Source organism: Squalius cephalus, assembly GCF_949319135.1.
Source record: "Squalius cephalus genome assembly, chromosome: 1".
NCBI lineage: Eukaryota > Metazoa > Chordata > Actinopteri > Cypriniformes > Leuciscidae > Squalius > Squalius cephalus.
This window is the reverse complement of record NC_137122.1, coordinates 30,059,567-30,082,505: the sequence shown is the minus strand read 5'-3', so window position 1 is coordinate 30,082,505 and position 22,939 is coordinate 30,059,567. Positions and strand designations below refer to the sequence as shown.

General features: G+C 39.3%; 1 protein-coding gene across 4 annotated transcripts in view; it reads left to right on the top strand.

Annotated features, from left to right (window-relative positions):
• rhbdf1a (rhomboid 5 homolog 1a) overlaps nucleotides 1-22,939 on the top strand; it is a 68,560-nt gene that overhangs the window by 16,944 nt on the left and 28,677 nt on the right. For 2 of the 4 annotated variants that reach the window (XM_079887096.1, XM_079887094.1), the window contains exon 1: nucleotides 2,955-3,412. The exons of 1 other annotated variant lie outside the window; for it this stretch is intronic. The gene's annotated coding sequence lies outside the window, so the exon portion shown is untranslated. Of the gene's footprint in view, nucleotides 1-2,954; nucleotides 3,413-22,939 lie in introns of those variants that run through there. One more of the 4 variants, XM_079887097.1, reaches the window with a different exon arrangement.

The window sequence follows — 22,939 nt, the reverse complement described above, 5'->3', positions numbered from 1 at the left end:
TCTGTTGATTAATTTTGACAATTATTGTGTTGTGATTGTGATTGTGAATGGTGAGAATTGGCATAGCAGAGGGAGACAATGAGAGTTCATGTTCTCTAACTTCTGTAAACAAAAAAAATTGTTCAGGCAATAAAGTACATTTTGTCAATTTAGTCAAACCCATCTGAGGACCCTTCATTTCACCCCTTTTTTCAATCCCTTAAGTGTCATGTGTATGTCTGAAGAATATCGAGTTGTCACTCTCCATATGTCCTTTCTTTTTGCCCTCAGTAATTCAGGGCCAACCGTGAAGACTTCCGAAGTGAGATTTGCTCCTGCAGCTTTGTGGACAGTTAACACCAGAGGAAATCCTTTATGGCTTGTCTGACTCTGTGTTCCTCTGTTGAAAGTGGGTCTTGTGCTCAGCTCTTTTATCTGGGACTGATTGATGGGGTTTCCACAGAGCTTGAGTGCTCTCCCAGCTTCACTACAGTTTAATCGGAGGCCGTGCCTTGCCCTCAGCCCCCCCTCTGCCTATTCTGTGACCCACAGGAGTATTTCAGAATCTATTCGTTACTACTGGCCCATGGTAGAGCAATCAGATGTTCCCCATGAGCCTCCTACATCGCAATGAGCATTTCATACATTTGGGTTCTGTCTGTGTTATTTTTGTTCAGCAAGGTAAACTTCACCCGAAAATGAAAATTATGCCATTCACAAAACAGAGATGTTTAGCGCTTGCTGCCCTTTTTAATAGAAAGAAAATGGATGGTTATTTATACTGTCAAGCTCTAATGAGAAAAAAAAAATGTTTAAACAAGTCTTTTGAAGCCTTATCTTTGTGTGAGAAAAGACTGAACTTTTAATTGTTTAAAGTCGACGGAGCCCCTGAGGGGACATGATGAAAATATATATATATAAGGCGGTTCACGAGTTCACACTTACATATAATTAAATAGAGTAAAGGTTATGTGTATTTGGCATGTTGTCCGAGGGGAGGGCTTCGAACTCAGAATTTGTCCCGAACCCAGAGTACTCCCCTCATCCCAGGCTGTGATAGGAATAGTTAGAAGTGAGGAGATGGGGTGGTGGAGGGATGCTGGAAAACTGTCATATAGCGAATGCAATGTTTCTTGGGGGTTAGGAAATGATGACTCTGTGTAAACTATTCCTATAAATTTACTTCCACATCAGGGCACAAACATAGTTTGGTCACCGATATGTTGTTATTATTAAAATTTGTAAGTTTTAGGGTGTGTTCACACTTGGCAAGTTTGGTTTGATTAAAATGAACCCCAATTAACAATGACCTGCACCCCACGCTGTGTAAAACATACAAGTTACGGTGTCTCCAAAGTTGATGCAGGCACTGATCAGGACAATCATATTCTTCTTCTCCATTCATGCATGATTTTATGTGGACAGACAATCAGGTAATAAGGCCATGTGGAAAACTGAACACGTAAGCCTTAGAGGCACTCTGGAAAGTCCCCGAAGGCAAATACGGGAAGAATCTCAACAATGTCGAATGAGAAAATGGAATGCTATCCATGTCAATGCAGTCTCTTTGTCTTGAGTTTGAACTCTGGAGTTGAGGAGGAACCTGCTGTCCAGAATTAAAACATCTCTCTGCCTGATTCTGCGGTTTAAGGGCTGAAAGGGAACTGACATCAGAATGGATATTTCACAAACTGACAAATCAAGACAACCACAAATGCTTCTTTATTTTGTTGCCTTGCTTTTTCTTAAAACGATTTAATCATTACTCGTTGCATTCTTGAGGTATTTAAGGGAACTAGGGTGGGTTTGTGAATTTCAGTAATCCTTCCCTGATTAATAATTTACTAAAACATTCAGTGAAGATAGTGTGTGGTTTTGTGAATGCAGTTTCATATCTATAATTCTCTTTAAATGCAGCCTCTACTTTTCAAAACAAATCCTTGTCCCATTTCATAATCCCATGGCTTAGTTTAATGTCATAATTTAACATCATTGTTATGGCTGCCAATGCATGTTGTTACATTTACTTTCACATCTTTGCTGCCAAGGTCATGTCTCCGGAGCTCCAGATGTTCTTGGGCTGTAAGAAGGCCATTCTTGCTTTGCCAATCCTTGCCTTGACATCTGCATCTGTGCCGTCCTGTTGGTTAATGATTATGTGCAGGTAGGTGAGAACTGGACTTCATCCAGGGGACTTCCATTCAGAATGAATGGATCCCTGCTTGTGGGTTTTATCTTGAGAATCTTGGTCTTATCTCTGTTAACGTTGCCAATCTGAGATGAAATAGTTGTTTGCTGAATGTACATGGGTTTATACACTCCTTATTGCGGTGCATTGCGGAAATGAATGAGTTCAAAAGATAATCTCAAAGGTTTCAATAAACTTGGTGAAAAATTCACACACACACACAAAAATCCAACTATTAACTCACAGACTGACAGTCAGTCTGGAACAAACACAGAGAGGTGGAGTGATACAGAAAGTGAAAAGACCCAGTGCTGTTGGACTGTGTATTAGCACTCTTTGAATTCTGGTCGAGCAAATTAACCAGCACATAACTGATGAAAAAAAATGTTTAACTAAAAACAGTCCATTTCAATGTTATGTTACCACATGAAAAAAAAAAAAAATCAATGTACAAAATGTGCATACTATGGCCATTTGTCTATACATACTGTGTATGCCTGTTAACAATAACTGAAATAGTATGATAAATATTTTATTTAAATAAATATAGCCTATTCTTCTATTAGAAGAAAGATAGAGGTCCGTGTAATTTCTCAAGTGTGTCATGAGGTCTGAACGTCTGATCATGTGCTCATCCACACCCCTTTACATGAGTTTCTGTCACAAACCGCAGTTCATGTTTAAACCTATACAGCAACTTAATCAACTACTCCCCAACAATATCACACGACTGTAATAACAGCTGAGAGGAATTCATAAACTCGTGTCCTGTATTTAACAGACTTCTCTGCTTAGTCATGGCTGTACACACACACATACACATACAGTACGAGTCTCTGCGCCTCCCCGTGTGTGTGTGTGTACGCGCACCAATCGGCCACGCACTTGACCGACTCTTGGTCGACACGGGCGGGGCTCCCAGTTTATGAAACTGAATTACCGGCAGACCAAAACTAAACTTACCGCTTCTCGCTGTGTGTCGTGCGTGCGTGGGAATGTACTCGCTGCTGCGTGGGAACAATCACATGAACGGCTCTACAATGTCTTAACATTGGATTTTTATCACCGAGAGCCTCAAGACTGAGAGACTTTGACATCTGCAGCTGTTTATCGTTTGCGCTGCTTTTTAACGTTGGACACAATGAAATAAACATAGCCTACACACCCTCGATATTTCACAGGGATCTGGAGATTTCAGCTGTTAATATTTCACCCCGTTTCGAAGTGCTTGTGGATTGAATAAGGGTAAGTGATCGTTTCTTTCGTAACGATTTATTTGCTGTGTTGGTTAATACGCCAATGAACATACCGGCGCGTCTTGAGATCAAATCGATGCATTTATGTGTCGTACTGCATCGTACAGTTTTAAAGAATATGGTTTCTTACCATATCGTTTTAATATGTTTGGTGTATTTAAATTCTACATGATTTTCAGGATGTGTAATTCTCAAATACCCGAACTTGAATTTGATGTTAGCGGAGTGTTTTTTAATCACGACTCACGAGACGTTTGCATGTCGTGGAGGCGCGTGTGTTTACGACTTCATCCTATATAGTCCAGACCACTTGATAGCTATGCTTCATCCCCGTATCCAGTGATAGTACAAACCTCATGGTGATTTGCAGCTCTTATTGCCTATGTCTGTTAAACGCTACACTAGTTGTCAGAGGGACAATCTCTCTGATAGGAATAGCCAGTGTTAGTGTGTTTTCCATACGCTACTCTAGTAATATCATTTCACTTATTTCCTGCACTGGCAGTGACGTCAGTTCGAATGTTATTGATGCCCCGCCTCAATAGTGATTTTTTATTTTTTTTATTTTTTTTATTATAAGCTCATTGATTGTTAGCCTACCTGTATTTTATGCATTCAGTCTGTTCAAAACCAAAGGCCACTGCTGGCGATTGTGCGTTGCTCTTTTGCATGTGGGGTTCTGGTAAAGCCGCAGTCTCACATGACTTTGAACGCGCAAAATGTTTTTATAAATCACAAATGGAATGTTAATTAATTAGTATTTAATGGATTAACATGTATATTTATTAATAGTATTCGGTTTGTGTCGTCTGCTTGTATCATCCTCCTAGTTATAAATTACTGCTGTCAGTGAACGCTCTGCAACATATTTTACAGATATATACAGGTAAACAAATAAAAATGTTTAGAATTTTTTTTTTCCAATAATGAGTTTTCTAAAAACGTGTAGATGCATTTATCTCTAAAAACTTGAATGAATCTGTAGTCCCTATGGTTCATCTTCGTGCTTTGTCATAATATTCAGAGTTGTAGAAAGTAGACAACTCATTGAAAAAAAAAATCTCAGTGTTCTATTTGTTTACCTGTCCTATATCTGTAAAATGCGTTGCAGAACGTTCTCTGAGAGCAGTAACTTATATGGCATTAAACCAGTGTTGGGGATGGTGCATTACAAGCAAAGCGAGTTACATTATCAGATTACTTTTTTTCAAGTAACTAGTAAAGTAATGTCATCTCACTTGCACAAAAACAGATTCAGTACTCCTCAAAATAAAAAACAACAACAACAAAAAATGTGTAATGCAAACTCAGAATATGACGCAAACCTGCAGTAATTAAATGTTAGATAACACAAATATACTTTATGTATTTAATCTCACTTTATTATCCAATGTCTTTGCTGCTGACCTTCAATGATCCAATTCAAACATATGAATTAAGCAAAAATGACTTTATATAAACATCACATATGTGTTTCTTTTTTGTTTTGTTTTTTAAATGTATTGCTGAAGTAAGTGTTTAACTTTCTTCTCCTGCGTCCTATTCTTCTGTTATCCAGAATGACAGCACAGCTGAAAGGTTTGTTTGACCTGCGCCCTCTACTTTACAGGAGTGAATTTGCATTTCCTTCAGCCTGAGGCTTATTCATTTCACTTGCGGGGTGAAAGGGCCTTTACATTTGCCAAAAATAAAACTTACTTTGCATAAAAAGTAACTAAGTAATGCAATTAGTTACTTTTTTTGGGAGTAACACAATATTGTAACACATTACTTTTAAAAGTAACTTTCCCCAACACTGCATAAAACCGAGCTGAACGCACAACAGGGAGAAGGACACAAATAGAAACAGTAATAGCACTAAACAGACAATTGTACTGTGCAAAGCAGAGGACACTTTTTTTGGCACAAACAGAATGCCATAATTTTTTAAGGAAGCCTTCCATAATCAAAAGAACGAGACAACATAAACAAAGATTGCACATCAGTACACTAATTTATCTTAACAAGTACGCAATGACTGTAGACATGCAAAATGTATATTACAAAGCAATCTACTCATTCACAGGTAGTGTGTGTTCGCTTCAGACAGGCTTCCAAAACACCATAATGTCATATCTAATGATCTAAAAACCAGTTCCAGGGGAGCACAACTAACTGAATATTTAATGATTGTGGTACAAATTGAGATGCATCCATATGCCATACTTCCTGCGACGACAGCACTTTTTTCAGGTTTCGAAACACAACCTGCATGTTAGCCTTTTAGGGGGTGTGTGCCGCTTCAGGCCATGCTTATGTGTTTTAAAAAGGCATTTACTGGCCTGCATCTAATTCAGTGTCCCTGTGAAACATTATCGCTGATGTTTTGCATTCATATACTCAAGAGATAGTCAAGAATGCAAGCAGTTATTTTATTGGGAGAGCTAGAGCGTCTATTCTGAAGTTTGTGCCGCGCGAGGTGTCCCTGGCCCGTCGCCACATCCCACTCCAGCTTGTGCTCGCAATGCTTTCGAAACATTATCTCATTCAGGGGATCATCATTCATGGTGATGTAACAAGCCCGATTAAGCAGGGCTTCGATCGACTGTCGTCATTATGTGTCGCAGGTGCGCTCCAACTGGGCTCTAGGTCGACACAGTAGAGGAAGGACAAGGGGAGGATAGTGCTGGAGTAGGTTGATGCTGAAGGTGGCTGTCAGTAATGGAGAAGAGTGATCATATGAGGATGAGTCACACGGCAGTGTGTGTCCGTCTGACTGTCGGTCTGTCTAGCCAAGAGTGGATCGCTTTCATTACATGTGGTTTTGTTTTCTTTCAAGCTTCCCAATTTAAAAGGCATTTCTGGCAGTGAAACTGTTTATTAAAGTGCCAAATTGCACTCTGTTTGTATTAATTGCCTGACTGGGCCGGATATAACAATATCGGTTCGAGCAGCGATTTGTCAAACAATGGTAGGGAGCAAAGGGTTTCACGCCAACAGCAGTTTGCAGCGATAAAGCCACCTTAAAGGACAATTCCGGTATTTAACACTTTGAGTCTATTTTGTAGTTTGTTTTGGATGAACAAGAGTGGTGGACAAAGAAATTTTGACAATGGTTCCAGTCTCGACTTTTTGACTATTTTAGAATTGCCCATGACCGCTTTAGAATGGGAGTCTATGGTCATGCACAAACATGCCCTTAAAACAACCCTTAACGTTCGTTTTCAAAACTGTGCAACTCACCGTGGTTAGTGGTGTTCGTTGATGTTCCAAAACAAGTAGCGTAGCGAAATACAGTTTCTGTCGTGTTTTATTTGGCATTTTGTAAAATCCCATTGATTTCCATTGGAGGACTCATTGCTCGTTGATATTACTGCGCTACCGGAAACGGAAAGGGAGCTGTTTACATTTGCTTGTAGTCTTTTCGCTCGGTTGTCTCTCAGAAGCATAGAGCTCAGAAAGCTAGCGTGAGCAGAGCAACGGAAGTTGCGGAAGAGCGGAAGTTTATACGCGGTTGTGAGGTATCTGAAAAAATAGTTCCACTATAGAAAAATAAACGGATTGAAATCATACATTGCGCCGATATATTTCTTTTTAATCATCAACGAACACCACTAACCACTCGGTGAGTTGCACAGTTTTGAAAACGAACATTAAGGGTTGTTTTAAGGACATGTTTGTGCATGGCCATAGACTCCCATTCTAAAGCGGTCATCATGGGCAATTCTAAAATAGTCAAAAAGTCGAGACAGGAACCATTGTCAATTTCTTTGTCCACCACAAAGTCTACAAAATAGACTCAAAGTGTTAAATACCGGAATTGTCCTTTAAGTCGTTGATTTTCAATAGGTATGTTTACATGTCAATCCAAATGAATCCAATCCAATTTCAGATACTGAAAGTTTTGATTGTATGAATGAACCTTAAACCTTGCAATCCAATTCACATGTTTGTTTACATGTACATTACATGTATTCTGAACAAAACATTAAAAAAAAAGAAAACGGAGAAAGCTAGAGTGATGATGTCACCAGAGCTACTGTAGCCACGTTTCCATTACAGTTTCGCGCATATTTTCTAAATGTCGATAAAATAACTATTGCGAAATAACAGCGTTTCCATTAACTGATGTTTTGCGACTAAAACGTCAAAGGTGTGACTCTTTATTTCTTTTTGTGAGATGACCATGTGTTCTTTTTAGCTATGGACAAGAAAAAGCTATGTGAAATTCTTCTCAAAGTAGCCTACTTTTCTTTAACCAGTTCCTTGTGAATCAGAAAGAGCTCATCTGAGGTCTGAATACTAGCACCATGTAGATTTAGCATGTGTTGTGAAATGACATTGCCATCCTTTGTCACCGCAGGCACATTGGTGGTCTTGTGGTTTATTGTAACAGGGGTTGCAAAACAGCAGTAAGCGAGGATTGAAGCTAATAATAGACTCTGCTGATTTTGTATCAGATGCAGCACTACTTGAAGTATAACTAAGTTCTTTCTGTTATGTCAAATAGACACATTACGTTGAAAAGAAAATTGTAAGTAACAGTATCGCTTTCAGAAAGACATGTTCACTGACTTGTTTGACAACTTTTGAAAGAAAATACTATTGTCACTTAAAGTTGCTAAAACGAATCTGCCTTTTCCCCACAGCTCTATGCTTCAAGTTTCATATTTTCAAAGAAGCAGCATTCGAATTGTGTCAGAGCTGTTGGGGACGTCCCAGCAGCACACCTCCCGCTTTGAAAGTGGATTTTCAACACTTAAAAATGTTAAGCTCTCGCACGTAAATGAACTTCTTGGATGTTCATATGCACTTTTAGAAACATGCAGTCCCTGTTTGGGTTCTGGAATAAATTAATGTATCTTTTTTAATCAAAATTGCAACTGTGCCAGAGGATGTATTAACAGGCACATGATCTCATGTGGTTTCATTTTAGTTGCTGATTTCACTGACTTGATTAACTTGGCCTCAATGAACTCGGCATTTTCTCTGGGAGCTTTTTCTTACATTTAATCATGCACTAACTACTAATATTAACGTTATCTAAAAATACCTGCTTGTAAATATTATAAATGTGACAGCACTAAAGGTTGACATAATTATAGTCATTATGTGACGGAGTAAACAATCATAAACCGCTTGGAGAATTGTAACGTGCATAAATAGTAAGGCAAGGCTGTGTGGTATTGCTAAACTGTTAGGCACAATGCGCAGCTGTTTTTCACACTTTATTGTATATTTCCGCACATTTTATTCGTTTTGCACTTTTAAAAGCAAGAATGCTCTAGATGTGTTTGCTGGGTGAAAAAAGATTGTGGTCTTTGAAATATTATTTGAGTCTGTTTTGGAGCATAAATCATGTTCTCTTAAAATGTAACTTCTGTGTGTGTTTCCTGTTTCATGTGTCGTTTGATTTGGTTAGATCTGACAGATCGTGGCATGCTCTTAAACATTTCTCTGTAACTATGATGCAGTTCTTCAGGGCTGTTGTAGCTCTTTAGATCACTGAGATTCAGATGCCTTTACCTCTGCTGTCAGTCCTGTCCTGTGCACATGTTACTGGCATAATTGAGTGACTTTGGGTTCTCAGACTAATCAGCATGACTTTAATTAGCAAAGGGGTTTCTGAATGAGACGGTTAGGGTTTATTAAGTCCAGAAACAGACACAGTGCTGCTGGTTTGAAATTATGTGTAAGTGTATGACATGAGCATGCTATTTTGGAGGGCTTTGGTAATGTTGTGGGTTTTTCCACAGGAAGGGCTTTGATCAGTAAATCAGTATAGTGTATTGCATTGAGTTATGTTTTACCCTCTATTGAGATTCAAATAATTCTGTGAAAAGCTGATATAGGTCGGGAGATCATTTACAAATTACAGCTGCTTCGATCTGTTATTTAAGAATATTGGCTTTTCTACCTTGCTGAAAAATCCAGCATTCCTGGTCACCACCATAAAGTATAATTTGCATGGGATCATGCTGGTTGCGGAGCAGTTACACCAGATCAGTTTAGCTTGAGAACAGCATGATTATGCTGGTCCACCAGTTAGACCAGCATGGAAAAACATGCATCTCAGGGTACCTATCATACATTTTGCATTGAGCGTTTCTGTGTTAGATATTTCAGGTTAGATTTGTATGTTTTTCATATGAAGTCTTGCACTCATAATCTCTTCACTATAGAGGCCTATAGAGAACATCAGGCAGATGTGGAGTGACATTAGGGAGCTTCCTGGTGGGTCAGTTGACTTGTGGGCTTGCTGTCAAAGCCAAATTTAGATACAAATTTTAATACGCATTTTAAATTGACAAAAAGTTATAGTATCATCAAGTCAGCCCATTTAAGCCACAGTGGTGGTTAACACTGTCATTTACAATGTTTCAAATAGGTCCTCCCCACACACAGTGCCACTGCACTTCTCTATCACACATTCACTGCAGATCGAAGAGATTGTACCAAGTGTAATGGTGCATTGAATTAATGTCGAAATTAACATGCGAGTTGAGCACACTTGAACAGAATTATACTTTCTTTAAAGTCGCAATGAAACAGAAGTAGCGACAGATCTTTTCTTCCGTAATGTGATGTACATCTGAGTGTAACGGATTAACGAAAAAGAAAAAATATAGGTTGGGGACTTGGTTCTATCCATCGGTTGTTGATTGGATTTGGACATTGCACTCAAAAACTAATGTGTGCTTAAAGTTTATTGTGGTAGGTCAAGGTTTAAGCGGACCAAATGATTGAAGAAATCCAGCATTCGTCACCAGAGAGAAGTCTGTCGTTTTCACCGGAAGAGCAAGTTATGTCCAGTTATTGATATTAACTAACTATTGACTTTTGCCTCAATATACTCATAATTACTGCTTATTAATAGTTAGTAAGGTAGGCTAGTTGTTAAGTTGAGGATGTAGAATATTGTCATGCAAAATAAGACATTAATATATGCTTTATAAGTACTAATAAACAGCCAGATTAGTGATATGCATGCTAATAAGCAACTAGTTAATAGTGAGAATTGGACTCTAAACTTAAGTGTTACCGAAAGTAAACAAATACATGGATGAAGCATTTCTCAAGAAGATCGATTTACAAAATAATAGATAGGTTGACTTTTCATTTCATGCCAATTTTAAGCCCAGATTTTGCAAGTTAGGGGTGTGTTAGTTAAAGAACCTTGGCAGAAGCTAATTGTTAACATGCAAATAGTAACAAGCAATAATGTTGCATTAGTGATAAAAAGTGTACAGCAGGTTAGTCGCTAACCCTAATGCACATGCTGTATTTATGATTTCTGAATATGTAAACTTCCCACAAGGACACATCTTAAGTTCTGCTGTCGCCTCTCTTTTAAATTGTATTGTGCCCTAAGCAGGTAACTTTTTCTGAGAAGCTCCCTATTCCCTCCCCACCACCAGCCAACCCATCCTGCTTCTATTACTATCTGTCTGTGTACGAATTTGGGGGATGTAATTCTTCTTCCTGTGGAATGTAAGAATATCTATTTTAGACATTAAAATACAGTGAATTTACTATTGACTGCACAATCCAGTAGGCAGTAGTTTATATTGGGTCTTGGGCTGTTGTTTTGTCCCGTCTGTAGTTATGCCTGTGTGCTAATATTATTGCAGTGAGGATGAAGGGCCGCTTTTAAATAGGTCGGCCAGCTCGCCCGTCTCTATCTTTAGCATACAGTGTGGCATGAGTCTGAGGAGGCTGTCGACCCTGTTTGTCTACTTGAAGTCATGTGCAGTCTGGACAGAATCAAACCAGTCTAGACTTCAAACCAAAAACCGAGGGCGTGTTTTGTGCCGCTGTGTGACTTGGCCTTCAATGGCCTTTTGGGAGTAGGTGGATGCAAGATGACTAATAATAACTGACAAGAAGATTCCTGTAAGGTCAGTGTGAACACATTGCACAACCTTCCATGGTATGTTATCAGAGAAGGGCTTTAAAAAAATTCCATTGATTTTGCCTGAAAAACTGTGTTCTGTTGAACATTATGTCACCAGATGTGTTGTTTGGGGCGTTCAGCATACCTTGCTTGAAACTATGTGGATGCCATCCAGCCAAGTCTCCCTTCCATTAGTCATATCTTGGCACTGCTATGCGCCCGCCAAATGATGTAAACTCTTTCAAATATGCAGGAGGTGGATCAAGCACTTTGGAAAGGCAGAAATGAAGCATGCGCCACATGAGGCCTCTTCTTTTGGGAAACAAAAACAGGAAAAAGAGAACAAACGAGCGCTTGCCATGTTGACGGAGAGCATCGCGATAAAAACAAAGCAGTAATAGAAGCTGTTAGATTGCTGCTCTGGGATGCAGCCCAGATTTTCGCTCACACTCTTGCACAAGCGTGGCACGCACAACTGCAGACTCATCACGGCACGCTCACTCCCATGTGGAGCGCTGACGAGAGCACTTTCCCTCTGTTCTTGTCTTGTCTGTCCACAGCCATGGTAAGCTAGTATGTGTCACACATGCTCCTGCTCTGGTGTGTGCGGGGTCTGAAGGAAGGAAACTAAGCCTGCCTGCTTGGAATTGCTGTTTTTCCCTGTTTGTATGAGCTGCAGGGGCCTGCTGCTGTTTTCTTCTTCGTTCTCTCTCTCCCAACCCAACTGCGTCTTTTCCCCTCCACCTTAATTGCGTGTTGTCAACACCGCTCAAGGTCACTCCCAGCTCTCCACCATGAGTGCTCCAAAAGCAGCAGAAATGATTCTGATGTGTGAATGACCGCTTGCTTAGACCTCTTTAATGTGGGTGACTGAAAATGTACAACTTTGCCAAGCTTGCAAAACTCTATGACTATAATAGAGATGAGTGGCTTAATGGGAGCTGTGTGGCTCCTGTAGTATTTGTTCTATTGCACTCGCTTAAGTAGAGCTCTCAGTGCAAGCCTTTCGGTCGCATTTGAGAGGAAAATTATTTGGGGTGTTTTTCCCGGGCATTTCATGCCATGAGCATCTCGTTTTTAATTTGGTTCTTCAAACTGCATTCTGTTTGGTTCCTCTAGCTGTTTTTAAACGTAAAAACACTTCCTTTATGTATGCCCTTTTGCAAATTGTTGCTTGGTAACGTAAACAAACCGGTGCTCTGGACAGTTGATGGGTCATCACGAAAGTTTATAAAGGTGATGATACACAGGCCAACTTTTTGAGCAATGTTGCTGGGCAATCTTGCCGAGCGATTGTTGCTTGGGCACTTTTCCATTGAAAATGGGCATTAAATTTCTATCTGGATAATTTAGATGGGTCGTGGGCCCTGTGTCTCATCTGGTTGCCCGTTGACGGCAGCATTGCTCAAAAAGTTGCCCTGTGTATCATCACCTTAAAGGAGAACTCCGGTCAATTTTAACATTGAGCTCATTTTTTTGTACATTTGGAGTGCTGTCAATACAGAGAACAACGACAAAAATCGGTGTTGCCTACACCGAGTTATTCTATTTTTAAAATTTGCACCCTGTTGACTTCAATGGGGCAAGTACTAAACCTGCTTTTAGCCTCTTAACATCCTTGATGTGTCATTACAAGTGCACAGAAAATGTGAGTGATTCCTTCAGAGTCAACATGAGTGAATCTGACTGCAGTAGATGTGAAAGAAATGTATAAAAATGATGTTATTTAAGCCAGCGCAAATACCTGTTTACATCCTGTTTTCGGTGGAAGTCCACAGTAGTCGATTGTCGAGTTCACTCGCATAGGTTTAGTTACCTATGATCACGCGCGTGAACTCGGCAATCGACTACTTTGTGCTTCTGTGCACTTGTAATGACACATCAAGGATGTTAAGAGGCTAAAAGCAGGTTTAGTACTTGCCCCATTGAAGTCAACAGGGTGCAAATTTTAAAAATAGAATAACTCGGTGTAGGCAACACCGATTTTTGTCGTTGTTCTCTGTATTGACAGCACTCCAAATTTACAAAAAAATGACCTCTATGTTAAAATTGACCGGAGTTCTCCTTTAAGCGTTGCTAATTTAAATGTTCAAGCTCAAGAAGACATGAAAGTGAAGTCACGTTACTCACGTGCGTGGGAAGTTTAAAAATATAAAGCACGCGCCCAAAAAGCCGCGTATCAGACAACACGCGAACAGTGAACTGAGCTCTCTTTCATGTCTTCTTGACCTTGAACAGACATACTCAAACAAAAGTCTTAGCAAGTGTGAACAGTAAATTTTTGTCTTAACCAAACGTAAACACATGTGTAACAGGTGGCCTAAATTGGATCTGTGAAGCTCTTAAAGTGACCACAGCCTAATATTCCTGCTGCTGACTGTTTTTAATGTTAATCAGACAACAAAAGACAAAGAACAGTCACTCATTGCTCTTGACCGAATAACTTTTGTAACTTTAATGAGGATTAATATATGTTTCACGGCTGGTAAAACATATTTATGGCTAGTAAAGTTTCTTTAAGTCAGTCACCGGCCATTGGCAGTTGAAACAAAAAGTTAGTTTTAGGCCCATATATATATATATATATATATATATATGACCACTTTTATGATACTTTTATTTAGCTTTTTTTTTCATTTTGGAGCTTGATACACCCAATTCTCTTTCACGTTAATAATAAGAGTGCCCTTGACAATATTCAAAAATTCTCCTTTTGTATTCTGAAGAAAGTAAGTCATACAGGTTTGTAACGACATGTGGGGTGAGAAAGATTCCTTTCAACTGACACTGTGGCAGAACAGTGAAACTGTGTCATCAGCCCACACTCTTGTGCCCCGGGTTAGACCGCTCGCCTAAACCACAAGAACCAGATCTGCACCTTCAAGCCCTGCTGTCTGCTTCCCAGCGTTTCATTTTCATGATAATGAGCTTCACCTGCACAGGAGTCATATACACTTATCAGTGTTTGCATTTGCAACGTGCACATGAAAGGGATGGGCTTTGTGTGATAAGATCATTTCCTTTCCCAGGATCTCTGCCATCAGTGGGGGAAGGAATTCCAGAAAGACCAGATGTTCAAGCAACATGTCAATTAATATGATCGAGCATTAAAAAAAACTACAGGAGCTCCAGTAACAAATGATTCCCGACATAGAGACATGCACAAAGTTTTTGGAGTTTGTGAGGGACTGGGCAGATGTGATATTTGATGCTCAGTTGAGCACTGCTGCACAGAAGTCATGTGAAGGCGTGAGGATAAAGTCATACCCAGCCCTTGCACTTCCCTTTCGTGGTTTTTTTACTAAGTTGCTTCGACAACTTGGCTAACACCCTCTTTTGAAGAGTATTCAAGTTATAGTGATCTCAGTGCCGTTTAAACCCGGCGGCAACCTGTTCAACCAGACATTCAGAGGACGTCTTTTTTTGTAACGGTACTATTTTAGGATCATTTATACACTATTATAGCTTTAATTCATATTTTGAATTATCTTTATTTTTCAGTTTTTCATTTTAATTTTAGCTTAATTGTTAAAATGTGCTTTTGTCTCTTTTTTATTACTAATTAGGTTTATTTTTTATTTCAGTTTTAGTTTAACTTCGGTTTTTTGGCTTTTATTTATTTTCAGTTAGTAACTTGTTGCAGATCTAATATGTATATTTTATTTTGTTCTGCTTTATTTTAATTACAATAAATGTTTAACTAAATGATTAACTTTTTCTGTTTTAACATAGAAAAAGTTCTTTCAATAAGGAGGAACAATGGTTTCATGACAAGAGCTGGGGATTTTTTTTAATAATGAGCCTAGAAAATGCTGTGATGATGGCAGGAAGTGATGTGAAGGTGTTTTTCCCAGCTTGTCAAAAGAGCCAATTTCTGCCAAACATGACACTCTGCATGAATGCATGATGATAAGATTTATTTTGTGTGCTATGTATAGATGGGTGAGGTTCTGCTTAGTTTATTACTCAGTGGCTTATCGTTGGCCTATCAAAACCGACTTGTGTTTTTTCCGTAAATGTGGCTGACGGAAGCGGAGAAGAGTCCCAGACATGAGTGCGTTTCCTTCTTCCATTTGAGTTTCATCAGCTCTTCTGCTCTGCACTTCCTTCCCTGGCTCCTCAAATAAGCAGAACTCTGACCTCTGACCCTCGCCTCACTTGAGGCGGATGTGATGTGATGGAATCTTTGCTGTCCTTTGAGGACTATTGTTGGGTTTGTTGCTGTTTTGCAGGCAGATAAGATAAACTCTGTTAGAGAGTTCTGAAGAGACTGGAAGTTCAGAGGCTAATATAGTCCAGAATCTTCTTTCGTATTTATATGTATATGTATAGGCTATATGTATATATATATATGTGTATATATATATATATATACATGTATATAGCCTATATATATGGTAGTTTCTATTTTTATTAGTTGTATTCAGTAATTTTTTTGCATTATAAATACCTCAAACCGTAAGGAAAAAGTGGATAATGACCTTTTCTACCAATACCTTTTCCGTTACTTTAACATACATTTCCTTCAGCTCAAACACAATGTAATGCGTAATGCAAAATACAGATAAAACACCTACAGAAATACAGAACAATACAGAAAATTCTGTCATATTAAACGGTACATTGGGCCGTATTTTTACAACTTTTCTTAGAGTGCAGAAATTGTGCAGGATGTGAAGATGACGACAAATGCAATTTTTTTGTATGAACTTGGTTCCCTGGATGTTTTTTCCTTGCGAAGAAGGGCCCGTCTGCTGACCTTCTGTTCCGCTTGATGCTCATCAGGCTCATACTGAGAGCACAATAAGAGCTTCTGTGGCCCTGATTCAGGCTGATATCATGCTGGAAACTATTTAGATGGGGATCACATGTTTTTGGGCACGCTGTGACTGAGAGTCCACTCTTAGCTCACTTAACAGGAAAATGTTTGACCTCCAGCAGACAATCAGTCACTTGTTTAGCAGGTTGAGGATGCGGCTTGAATCCTCTCTGTCAGGGAGCTGCTTGAAATATGGGCAGTTTCGCTGTTTGTAATGCTGCTCTCCTGAGAGGAAACTCAGCACAGTCAGAGAGATTGAATGAAAAGAGGTCAAATGTCTTGTCAAAATCCTGGCACAAACTTGAAAAGTTGACAACATTGATCCTTTTGACATCTGTAGTGGGAGTTGCCTTCACATACATAGGGTTGCAGAGACATTCTGCCTTGATTCACTGACTTGTTCAGTGTGTTTGTGTGCATTTAAAGGTGAAGTGTGTAACTTTCATCAACACTTTCTTCTGTCCCAGCTTAATATGCAGAGACAGCTATAAACAATCCATATGTTGAATGCCCTATGAACAACCTCCCGTACACTATGGTGTTTTGAGTATCCTGACCAACTCAACCAATGGTGTGATTTTGGAGCAGCCCACTCATTATTTTCAGTTATTATGAAATATTCCGTTATTATTCATAAAATATTTCAGTTATTATTTCTAAAATAATAATCATCACTATTTTATAAATAGTGGCATAAATAGGTTTTTGATCACCTGGGAGGCATCAATGACCTGTAAATATAGACGGTTAATGATATTGTATTCATCTACAGTATGTGATGTCTCAAATTGTAGAAGTTCATAATGAGTATTTTTTGCAGCTTATGCCAGGTTCAGACTAAACGATATCAGCTCAATTTTGGCATGATCTGGTGTCGTGATAGGGTGTCGTGTTGATACGTAAATGACAAAGGGCGTTGGGACGCAAGAATGGATCGTTTAATCTTGTATAGTGTGCCATAGAGGACGACAACCGACGCTTCGCGATGTTACGAAAGAAAGACTAGCATCTAACTGCATTAGGAGCCTTTACACAACAACGTTTTTAAATAAAAACTGAAACCTTTTGATGGTTTTGGCCCTTCATGACAGCGGCGTTTTGGGGGTCTGAAAGCGCGAACTTTTCAAAACGGGTTTCAAAGTGCACGTTTTTGAAAACGATACCAGTATTGTCTCCATGTCAGCAACTAAAACGTGAATATATGAAAACGGTGACGTATTACGTGTTCAGTCTATAGGCACGTGACATCGCCAACTACTGGCCTGGCATGAATAATACAGCGTTTTGAATCGTGTTCGCGGATCCGTGTGAACGGGGATCATTTTGACAGCGTTGTCGTCTGTACGTGAAAAACGCAAAGGAAAAACTTTCGCGTTTTTAGTACATTGTTGCCATGTAAATGTAGTACCCTTAGTTTCAATAAATGCTCTTTTTTGGAATTTTTAGTTCTGACAGTTATAGTATGTTTTCATCGCACATCAAGCTCTTTTATCGTAACAAATCAAGGAAATTTGATTCCACAGGATATGACCCTGTATGAAAGTAAACATGCACTGCTGTGTTTGCTCTCACCAGCTTGTGAATGCAAAACACATGTTTTTCAGTTATGGTTATTTAAATAAAACCTTTTCCTTCTCTGCATGTCCACTCTAGTTAGTATTGGCTATATGGAAATCATAAAGAGTGACACGTATTGAATGCCCTGTATGACAAACAGTCACTGTAGTGATCTCTGTAATATATGCTTGTTAAAAAAAATACATATTTTGTTTTATTTATAGAGGGGTAAACTCTTAACTCAAAGAACTGACCATATCATGCGTTCGTAATCAGTCAATTTAAAGGGATAGTTCACCCCCAGGCCTCCTGCTCTATTTTATTCTCTTCTGACACATTGAGCTGACAGCTGTAGGCATCACATGAACTCAGCGTGGAGCTCATATTCATACAAACTTCAGACCTCTGTAGACAAATACACCACCGTTATAGTAAAAGAACAGTAGTTCTAGAAACTGACTCTTTCAAAATATTTTCAGTGGATTTTACAAAATGCTGTGATGGCTTAACATAGCTGTGTAAGTTTGTACTGAATATTTTGGTATCATAGTTCTATTTCTTATGTCAGTAAAATATATATTTATACAGGGTTTTTCATTTGACAAGAAAGGCAGTTTAGTTTTAATAGAAAGTGGGGTCAATATTGAAAAATCATATTCAAAATTCATCCTGGAAATAAATAAATATATATTATTTGGCCACTACAAAATTCAATTTGTGATATTGATCATGTCATGTAATGTCATTGATCTTTTCACTCAAATTTTGATACTGACAATATAATTTGTAATGTAACGTCTTAAAGAAAATGCAAAAGGGAAACAATTTCACTTGTGGTTTTCAGGCATATGATCTCTGCTCAGACAATCAAAACTTTCAAGAAACAGCTGACGACGCACTTCTTCTAACTAATCCACAAGGCTCTTCCTTTCTCTTATTTCTTCATTTTACTTTGGCTTTTGCTTGTGTTCATAAATCAATCAAGAAATTGCTTGTGATGTTTTTCAGTTCCTGTTAGATGAAATAATGTAAACCTGCACTTTCCTTTGGTTGATAGTTCTTGCACATGCAGTGATCCAGACAAGTGCTTGTTTCTCCAACAGAGTAAAAAGTTGTCCTGCGGGTTTCAAGAGGAAACAGACTCTCTGACCACTCTCTGCTCATGTTTAGTCACCAGAGAGATTTGTTTATAGATGCTCCAAAAATAAAAAAAAGGTGGTAAATTATTCAAGGATGTTGCATTGCTAAATAATTGATCAATTAGATTATTCGCCATTGCAGTACTTTCAGACCAACAACATAAAAATCAAAGCGTTAAAGGGTTAGATCCAGAAAAAAATGAAAATTCTGTCATCATTTACTCAACCTGCTGTCATTCCAAACCTGGATGACTTTCTTTCTTATGTGGAAAATTGGAGGCCTTTGACTTCAATTAAGAGATATTTCAGGTTCCATACATGAGTGCCGTTCTCTCCTACATGTTTAAATCAGAAAATGACATTGTAAATTAATGCAAATTCCTATTGTTCTCTGGAGTCTTGTAAACTACTGAAGTGTTGTGACATTTATATGTGGTTTTGATGTGAAGCTGAACAGTATGAGTGTTGAGTGGCACTTATGTAGGGAGTCATGCCTGTTACAGCAGTTTAAGGCCCCCGAGTGATTGTTAAATATATATGAGGCTATTTCTGGATGGGAGTGTTGAGAACTGTAAGTCTGCACAATAATGTGAGCAACTAAAGGTCGCTGAACAATAATGGTGCGTGAGGCCTCACGTCTTACAAAATCAGGGGATGTTGTTTCAGCTCAGCAGTGACTCAGAGCTGGATTCTTCGGCCTCTGGATCATGGTGAGAAACAGCTGAGGATACTTAGTAATTTGCTTGTGATAATTAAATCAGTCCTCCACCCGGCTTAATGCAGCCGTAGAGGCAGCGCTGCAGTGGACCGTGAGATATAGGGAGAATGTGGGATCTTGAATGCAGAGGATACAGTGTTCAGTGTTTCATTTGGGTTGCCCCTTTCATGCTTTAATTTTTAGTGTGCACTTTGAAGAAGGTTAAAGGGATAGTTCACACAGAAATGAAGATTTCTGTCATTATTTACTCACCATCATGTTGCTCCAAACCTGTATGGCTTTCTTTTTCCATGGAAAACTTTTTTTTACCCATAGAATTACAATGAATGGGGTCTGAAGCTTTCAAGCTGTGGTCCATACGAGTCTGTTAGCAATTTTCATAGTCATTTGGTAATTTAAATCATTATTCACAAAAAAAATAAAAAAAAATAACTTGACGTCTACACTTGCTCTTCATGGCACTTTCATGAGCGTTCATGGGAAAAGTAGCAATATCCGATTCTTAAATGAATCGTCTTTTGAGTCTGATCGTCTTAAGGAATCAGATGGTGCAGTTCATTAAACATATAAATTATTCATTATTGTATCTGAGTCCCTGTTTACACATGGTTTTAAGATGTTTTTTTGGTCGATCAGATGACAAGTAGACGAGGAAGACATGTACCCTTTTACACCTGGTATTTTAATGTCTCTTTTGTCCACTTTCAACCAATTCTGTCCTGATTTCTTTTAGGGGAGGGTCTAATGTATGGTTTTTTTCAGATCTTTCAATTGAATGGACAAAATAAGCTCTCGCAATTTACATATGAACGCGCACGGAGACGACAGAAAAACATATGCCGAGTAGCAGCTTTCGTTTCATGCAAGATCACGAAGAACGCTGTGAGTGTGTATTAGAAATCAGGAATGGTGAGATAACATTGTGCTTGGTACATTTTTCGTCTTCAAACCAAACTTGGGTCTCCAGCCAAAGTTTAAATCCTGCACTTCCCATAACGTTTATGCATTAGGTCAGTAGGAGAATAGACGGTCTTTTGTGGCTGTTTGAACACATTCAACCACATGAGCGTTTACACTACAAAAGAAATCCGCTAAAATGCATTTTGACTACCTCTGTAAGTGGTCAAAAGTGGACAAGCTCAAAACGTTTTAGACCCCGTTTAAACCTGTATTTAGCGTCGTCCACTTGTGATCCGATTGACCAAAACGCATCTTAATACCAGGTTTAAACAGGGCATAACTGATTCGGTTTAATTCGTGATTCATTTAATTCAGTTCAATGATTTGGTCACAGCAGTTAACAGCCCACTGTAGGGGAAGATTCTCAGTGAATAACTCATTGTATAACTATTAAATTTAGTCTGTTCCTAAAGCTATCGCAAAGCTATTACTGACTACACAACGGTGCATTCATATGGACTACTTTTATGATATTTTTATGGTATTTTGAAGCTTGAAAGCCTCATCTCCATAGGGACTAATTGCACGGAAAAAGCAGCTTGTGGCAGGCTTTTGCCTGGGGAAAAAGCAGCCAAAATATCTTATTTTTGGTTCCATGTAAGAATCAAAGACATACATGTTTGGAACAACTGGAGTTTTCATTTTTGGGTGATCTGTCACTTTAAGCATTGGCTATAATTATGCATGCTTACATCATTAATGCAGTCGATAACTTTGAAGTGTTTAGTTTACCCTGGAAAGACCAGATATGCTGTTGAAACCTGCTGAGCAAACATGGGCAACGGCATAAGCTCCGCCCACTACTGAAACACAGTCAGTCCTGACCACCGCTGCCCTGATACATGATCAGAGAGTCTGCTGCAAAGGGTATTCCTGTGTGTTTGTTTTTTAATGTCAGATGAAGTGGTTCAGGCTGAAAGACCGTCACATGTCACAGTGTCAGGCTTTTCTCAGAAATGTAATGGGCTCGAGCAGTTCAGGGGTGTGCAGCATGATGGGTGACTATGCGGAGTATTTCCTGTCTGATGAGAAGGAATGCTGCGCAGACCATCGTCCCTCCCCCATCTCCCCTAAAGACAACATGACACAGAATGCATTAACTTCTGCAATGTGACTGAGATACACTGTGCAGCTGGAAATAATGTAGGGTGGGACTTTATTTTATCCAGCGGCTTATTGATGGATTGTTATTGGATGGTTATGATATTATTAGTGCTTGTTATTACTATAATTAATTACTATTACTATTCCTCATATTTGCGGTTAGGGTTTTGAACGACTCTTAAGTATTATCGGCGTGGAACTTGTCTCACGTGTGCAACTTTACTTACCGTATACTGTAGCAACCACTTACTAATGGACTAAAACCACTCAGAACAATCTAGCTGTATCCCAATTCAGACGCTGCATCCTTCGAAGGCTGCATTCGAAGGCCGAATGAATAACCGTGGTGTGATGAAGCCTGTCCTAATTCAAAGACTCCTCCAAATGCGTCCTTTGTTTCCCGGGTCGCGAAGGATAGAAAGAGTGGATCCTTCACAGCCTAGCCTTCATTGCATGTTGATAGTTTATACTCTTTATGGGGGGGTAACGTAACATTCTCATTTTCCACTAGATATTTTCCTCTACATCTCATCAGCAATTTCGATTTTGGCATGCTCTGCAGCAGCTGACCACTAAGGAGTGAATGTACAGTGACGTGACATAACTGCCAGATTCAAACTGCGTATCACGATGCCGGCTCAACATCGTGATATCTGTCAGCCACCGTCTATCAGCCCAACCCTACTGTCGCTTTTCTAAAACAGCCTACCTCCGTAGGCTAGACTATTCTGTTTAACAACACTGTGCGACCTTCGTGGACAAAGGATACACCCTCTGTGTTGGGACACAACTTCTAGTAACTGCATAGCAACGCCTAAGCAACCACCTTGTGTCATACTAAACCCCACTCAGAACAATCTAGTAACTGGGTAGCAACGCCTAAGCAACCACCTAGTGTCATACTAAACCCCACTCAGAACAATCTAGTAACTGGGTAGCAACGCCTAAGCAACCACCTAGTGTCATACTAAACCCCACTCAGAACAATCTAGTAACTGGGTAGCAACGCCTAAGCAACCACCTAGTGTCATACTAAACTCCACTCAGAACAATCTAGTAACTGGGTAGCAACGCCTAAGCAACCACCTAGTGTCATACTAAACCCCACTCAGAACAATCTAGTAACTGGGTAGCAACGCCTAAGCAACCACCTAGTATCATACTAAACCCCACTCAGAACAATCTAGTAAATGGGTAGCAACGCCTAAGCAACCACCTAGTGTCATACTAAACCCCACTCAGAACAATCTAGTAACTGGGTAGCAACGCCTAAGCAACCACCTAGTGTCATACTAAACCCCACTCAGAACAATCTAGTAACTGGGTAGCAACGCCTAAGCAACCAC